The following is a 6,170-nucleotide window of genomic DNA, read 5'->3' as shown; positions in this document are numbered from 1 at the left end:
AGTGATGGAATTAGATTCCGTACGTAAAATTTGGACGCTAATTCTTTGGCGCTTAGAATTGAATAATCGAGTTGGGACCCATTAACTTTTCCTATTTATGACATAATCAATGCTCGTGCCAAATTACATCGGGAAGTGAAAGCATTAGATACCGTATGTAAAATTTGGACGCTAATTCTTCTGCGCTTAGAATTAAATAATCGAGTTGGGACCCATTAGATTTTCCTATTTATGACATAATCAACGCTTGTGCCAAACTTCAAGTTTTTATAACATCGGGAAATGAGAGAAGTACATTCCGTACGTAAAATTTGGACGCTAATTCTTTGGCGCTCAGAATTGAATACTCAAGTTGGGACTTATTAACTTTTTCTATTTATGACATAATAAATGCTCATGCCAAATTTCAAGTTTATATGACATTGGGAAGTGAGAGAATTAGATTCCGTACGTAAAATTTGGATGCTAATTCTTTGGCGCTTAGAATTGAATAATCGAGTTGCGACCCATTAGCTTTTCCTATTTATGACATAATCAATGCTCGTGCCAAATTTCACGTTTCTATGACATTGGGAAGTGAGAGAATTAGATTCCGTACGTAAAATTTGGAAGCTACTTTTTTTGCGCTTAGAAATGAATAATCGAGTTGGGACCCATTAACTTTTCCTATTTATGACATAATCAATGCTAATGCCAAATTTCATTTTTCTATGACTTCGCGAAGTAAATAAATTAGATTCCGTACGTAAAATTTGGACGCTAATTCTTTGGCGCTTTGAATTAAATAATTGAGTTGGGACCCATTGGATTTTTCTATTGATGACATAATCAATGCTCGTGCCAAATTTTAAGTACCTATGACATTGGGAAGTGAATTAGATTCCGTACGTAAAAGTAGGATGCTAATTTTTGTGTGCTTAGAATTGAATAATCGAGAACCAAAATGCTCGGGTGCTCGTTACTCGAGACAAACTTTTCTCGATGCTCGAGGGTTCGTTTCGAATAACAAACCCCATTGAAGTCAATGGGCGACCCGAGCATTTTTGTATATCGCCGATGCTCGCTAAGGTTTTCGTTTGTGAAAATCTGGGCAATTCAAGAAAGTGATGGGAACGACACAGCAACGGATAGGGCAGGCGAGGGGCTACATGTTGGGCTGCATCTCAAGTTCCCAGGTCCCACTATTAAGCTACAATAGCGGCAAGAGTACCCCCCCCTCCCAACAACTTTTACTTCTGAAAAGCCCTCATTAGCAATGCATAACTTTGCTAAGCACCACACTACCTCCAACAAAGCACAATCACTGCCTGCATGACACTCCGCTGCCACTTCTCCTGGGTTACATGCTGACCAACCCCCCCGCACTACCCAGTGTCCACAGAGCACACGAAACTGTTCCTGCCCAGCCTTCAGCTGCCCTCATGCCACGCCACACTCATGTCTATTTATAAGTGCGTCTGCCATGAGGAGGAACCGCAGGCACACACTGCAGAGGGTTGGCACGGCTAGGCAGCGACCCTCTTTAAAAGGGGCGGGGCGATAGCCCACAATGCTGTACAGAAGCAATGAGAAATCCAATCCTGTGCCACCTCCATCTGGAGCTGCACACGTGGGCATAGCAATGGGGAACCTATGTGCCACACACTATTCATTCTGTCAAGGTGTCTGCATGCCCCAGTCAGACTGCGTTTTTTTATAAATAGTCACAGGCAGGTACAACTCCGCAATGGGAATTCCGTGTGCACCCACAGCATGGGTGGCTCCCTGGAACCCACCGGCGGTACATAAATATATGCCATTGCATTGCCCATCACAGCTGAGGTAATAATGTCATGTTTAATGCAGGTGGGCTTCGGCCCACACTGCATGCCCCAGTCAGACTGGGGTTCTTTAGAAGTGGACACAGATGCATTTACAACTCCCTGTGGACCCACAGCATGGGTGGGTGCCAGGAAGCCACCGGCGGTACATAAATATATCCCATTGCATTGCCCATCACAGCTGAGGTAATAATGTCATGTTTAATGCAGGTGGGCTTCGGCCCACACTGCATGCCCCAGTCAGACTGGGGTTCTTTAGAAGTGGACACAGATGCATTTACAACTCCCTGTGGACCCACAGCATGGGTGGGTGCCAGGAAGCCACCGGCGGTACATCAATATATATCCCATTGCATTGCCCATCACAGCTGAGGTAATAATGTCATGTTTAATGCAGGTGGGCTTCGGCCCACACTGCATGCCCCAGTCAGACTGGGGTTCTTTAGAAGTTGACACAGATGCATTTACAACTCCCTGTGGACCCACAGCATGGGTGGCTCCCTGGAACCCAGCGGCGGTACATAAATAAATCCCATTGCATTGCCCAACACAGCTGATGTTACGTCAGCTGTAATGCAGGTGGGCAAAAAATTAATTGGATTACACTGTAGGCGAGGGCCCACAAAAATTGGTGTACCAACAGTACTAATGTACCTGAGAAAAATTGCCCATGCCCAACCGAGAGGGCAGGTGAAACCCATTAATCGCTTTGGTTAATGTGGCTTAATTGGTAACTAGGCCTAGAGGCAGCCCAGTTAAAATAAAAATTGGTTCAGGCGCGAGTTTCAACGCTTTAATGAGCATTGAAACGTATAAAAATTGTTTAGAAAAATTATGACTGAGCCTTGTGGTCCTAAGAAAAATTGCCCGATCGGCGTGATTATGTGAGGTTTCAGGAGGAGGAGCAGGAGGAGGAGGATGAATATTATACACAGATTGTTGAAGCGAAAAGGTCCCCGTTTTGGATGGTGATAGAGAACGATGCTTCCATCCGCGGGTGCAGCCTACGTATTGCTTACGTATCGCTGCTGTCCGCTGGTGGAGAAGAGAAGTCTGGGGAAATCCAGCCTTTGTTCATCTTGATGAGTGTTAGCCTGTCGGCACTGTCGGTTGACAGGTGGGTACGCTTATCTGTGATGATTCCCCCAGCCGCACTAAGCACCCTCTCTCACAAGACGCTAGCCGCAGACAAGCAAGCACCTCCAGGGCATACAGCGCGAGTTCAGGCCACGTGTCCAGCTTCAACACCCAGTAGTTGTAGGTGGCAGAGGCGTCACCGAGGACGGTGCTGCAATCGGCTACGTACTCCCTCACCATCCTTTTACAGTGCTCCCGCCAACTCAGCCTTGACTGGGGACCGGTGACACAGTCTTGCTGGGGAGCCATAAAGCTGTCAAAGGCCTAAGAGAGTGTTCCCCTGCCTGCGCTGTACATGCTGCCTGATCTCTGCGCCTCCCCTGCTACCTGGGCCGCGGAAATGCGCCTTCGGCCACTAGCGCTGGCGGATGGGAAGTTTACCATCAGTTTGTCCACCAGCGCCCTGTGGTATAGCAGCATTCTCGAACCCCTTTCCTCTTCGGGAATGAGAGTGCAAAGGCTATCCTTATACCGTGGATCGAGCAGTGTGTACACCCAGTAATCCGTAGTGGCCAGAATGCGTGTAACGCGAAGGTCACGAGAAAGGCATCCTAACATGAAGTCAGCCATGTGTGCCAGGGTACCTGTACGCAACACATGGCTGTCCTCACTCGGAAGATCACTTTCAGGATCCTCCTCCTCCTCCTCAGGCCATACACGCTGAAAGGATGACAGGCAAGCAGCATCTGTCCCCTCAGCAGAAGTTTTTTTTTTCTCTTTCTTTTCATTTAGTCTCACAAGAGAAGGGACCCTCGGTTTAGTTAAGTTAGTTGTTAATGGTTTAGCAGAGAGGGATGCATTTTGTGAGACAGGCTTCATAAGAGAAGGGACTCTCGGTTGTTTTGCCTTGTATATGGGGCTAATGATTTGATTTCAGAGAGATGCATTTTATGGGGCTGGTTCCATAAGGAGAAGGGACCCTCGGTTGTTTTGCCGGTATATAAGGGGCTGACAATTTGAAAATTAAGAGGGATGCATTCTATGGAGCGTGTTATTATTATTGTTGTTGATGTTCTAATATGCGTAAGACCTTATTAAAGAAGACAGAGCCCCTCAAGGGCTGCCGCCGTGCGGATGAATTTGTAAACTGTAAGAAAACTTATGAAAATGTGTGACACCGACCCGCACGGCAGATTACAAAAATGGTGTCTGGGAGGGAGGCTTTAGGACCCAGAGGCGCCTTGAAAGACCAAGGTTTGCTAGAAAGTGCTGAAGGAGGAGGAGAGAGAGAGACAGTCAGAGAAAGTTACGTATGTACACATTATTTGTTTAAGAAAGTATCCGTAAGTGAAATGTTGAAAAGTACAGTAAGTGATCAAGAGGGCGTCAGGAGAGTGTCTATTGAAGGTTATATTGGCAGTTAGGTAGGGGAGAGAAATAAGAGGAACAAGCAAGTTGAGAAGAAAGTTACAATGCATGTGATTTGTTGGCAAAGAGAGAAGAAAATGTGTATAATACAAGATAGATAATAGATATGGATATATATGTGTGTATATATGTATATACTGTATGTGCAAATAGTTAACTGAGCTTGCTTTTAGATGAGAAAGATTGTTGACATGTAGCTGCGAGCTTGTGTTCAGTCTTCAAGGTCAAGAGATAACGAAGCGAGAGAAAATGCAATAATAACCCTGGATAATATCTCTGCTTGCTTAAAATGAATTGAAATGAATTTAATTAATTATACTGTCTTAGTAGGCAGGAAATATAGCAAGGTATATTCTATTCTAAGGTATATTCTTACTTATACAGGGGTGAAAATGCAGAACATGTTACATGTTGCAAGGTCCCAGCATATGTGTTAATTATGAGTTCAAATGCAGGCTAAAACAATTCAGTCTGTGTTTCATATTCGTAGAGAGATAACAGTTTGTTTTAAAAAGGTGGGGGCTTTCAGACTTCACTTTTTGTTCAGGGTCAAATACAGAGAAATACAGAGAAAGAGAGACAAGGGGGGCTGAAAAATACCCACGTATTCTAAAATACTTCAGCGTTTAATACAGCATATAATAGCTTCAGTAGATAAGAAAAATAGAATGTCTCAGTCACGCAGCAAACTTTTTTTCACATAATTTGTCATAAATAGCGCTCATTCACAATCTCATCTCAATAGAATCATGTACTTTATAAGATTATAGCATTCACCTCAATGTTTTTCAGCTGATGTATGTTTGTTTGTCAAACTTTTTTTGTCCGTGCATCTGCATGTACTGGGACACCTTCAATGGGGGGTGACGGAGCAGACTTGAGAGCATGGATGGATGAGAGTTAGTGACCCGTGTTCAAGCTGCGGTGAGTGTGGAATGTGTGATGCAGGTAATGACTGGGGATAAAAGTCCTCCCCATGCATGGGACTTTGCTTGGTTGAGATGTGGACGTGTAGACTGTTAAGCTGAAATGAGCTGAGAAGACGGACGCACGGAGCCAATATCTAAGGGGTGGAGCTAGATGATGTAATAGTACGTAATGTTTCATCCCTCTTCTCGACAAGGGAGGGGGTGAGGAGCGTGAGCAGCTAGGAAAAGTTTTTGTTTTGCTTTTTTTCTCCTGTCTCAGATTTTTATAAGACATTGCAGGCAGGAACAGACTAATAATGAATTCACTTAAAGGGATCTCACATTTCAAATATTAATAGGTGTTTGTAGATTATTCTGCCCCGATGTAACTCATGTTTCTGCTATTGGTGCTAACATCTTACAGGCCTTATCTGTATCTATCAAATCTTTTTACAATGTTGTACTAACTTAAACCCGGCTACCATTGCTTCCAATTGAGTACCCTGGTTTAAAGGGGGGGAGGAGAAGGCATAGGTGATCTAGGTATTGCAAATCAGCCATTTTTAACCATTTTTAAATTTTTTGCAAGTCAGCCATTTTTAACCCCTTAACGACCAATGACGTACCTGGTACGTCATGGAGCGTCGGGGTATGTATGAAGAGAGGTTGCGATGCAACCTCTCTTCATACAGTGCGGGCATCAGCTGTTTATAACAGCTGACATCCACGGGCAATAGCCGCGAGCGGCCGCACGGCCGATCGCGGCTATTAGGCATTTAAATCCCCCGATGTTCGGGGGTCCCGCACGGCCCCCCCGCGGTGAGATCGGGAGAGCCGTACATGTGTCATGGCAGCCGGGGGCCTAATGAAAGGCCCCAGGGCTGCCTTAGCAGACTGCCTATCAAGCCGTCCCCGTGGGGTGGCTTCATAGGCTGCC

This window comes from Eleutherodactylus coqui, chromosome 8, assembly GCF_035609145.1.
Source record: "Eleutherodactylus coqui strain aEleCoq1 chromosome 8, aEleCoq1.hap1, whole genome shotgun sequence".
NCBI classification, from domain to species: Eukaryota; Metazoa; Chordata; class Amphibia; order Anura; family Eleutherodactylidae; genus Eleutherodactylus; species Eleutherodactylus coqui.
Note: the sequence above shows the minus strand (reverse complement) of the source record.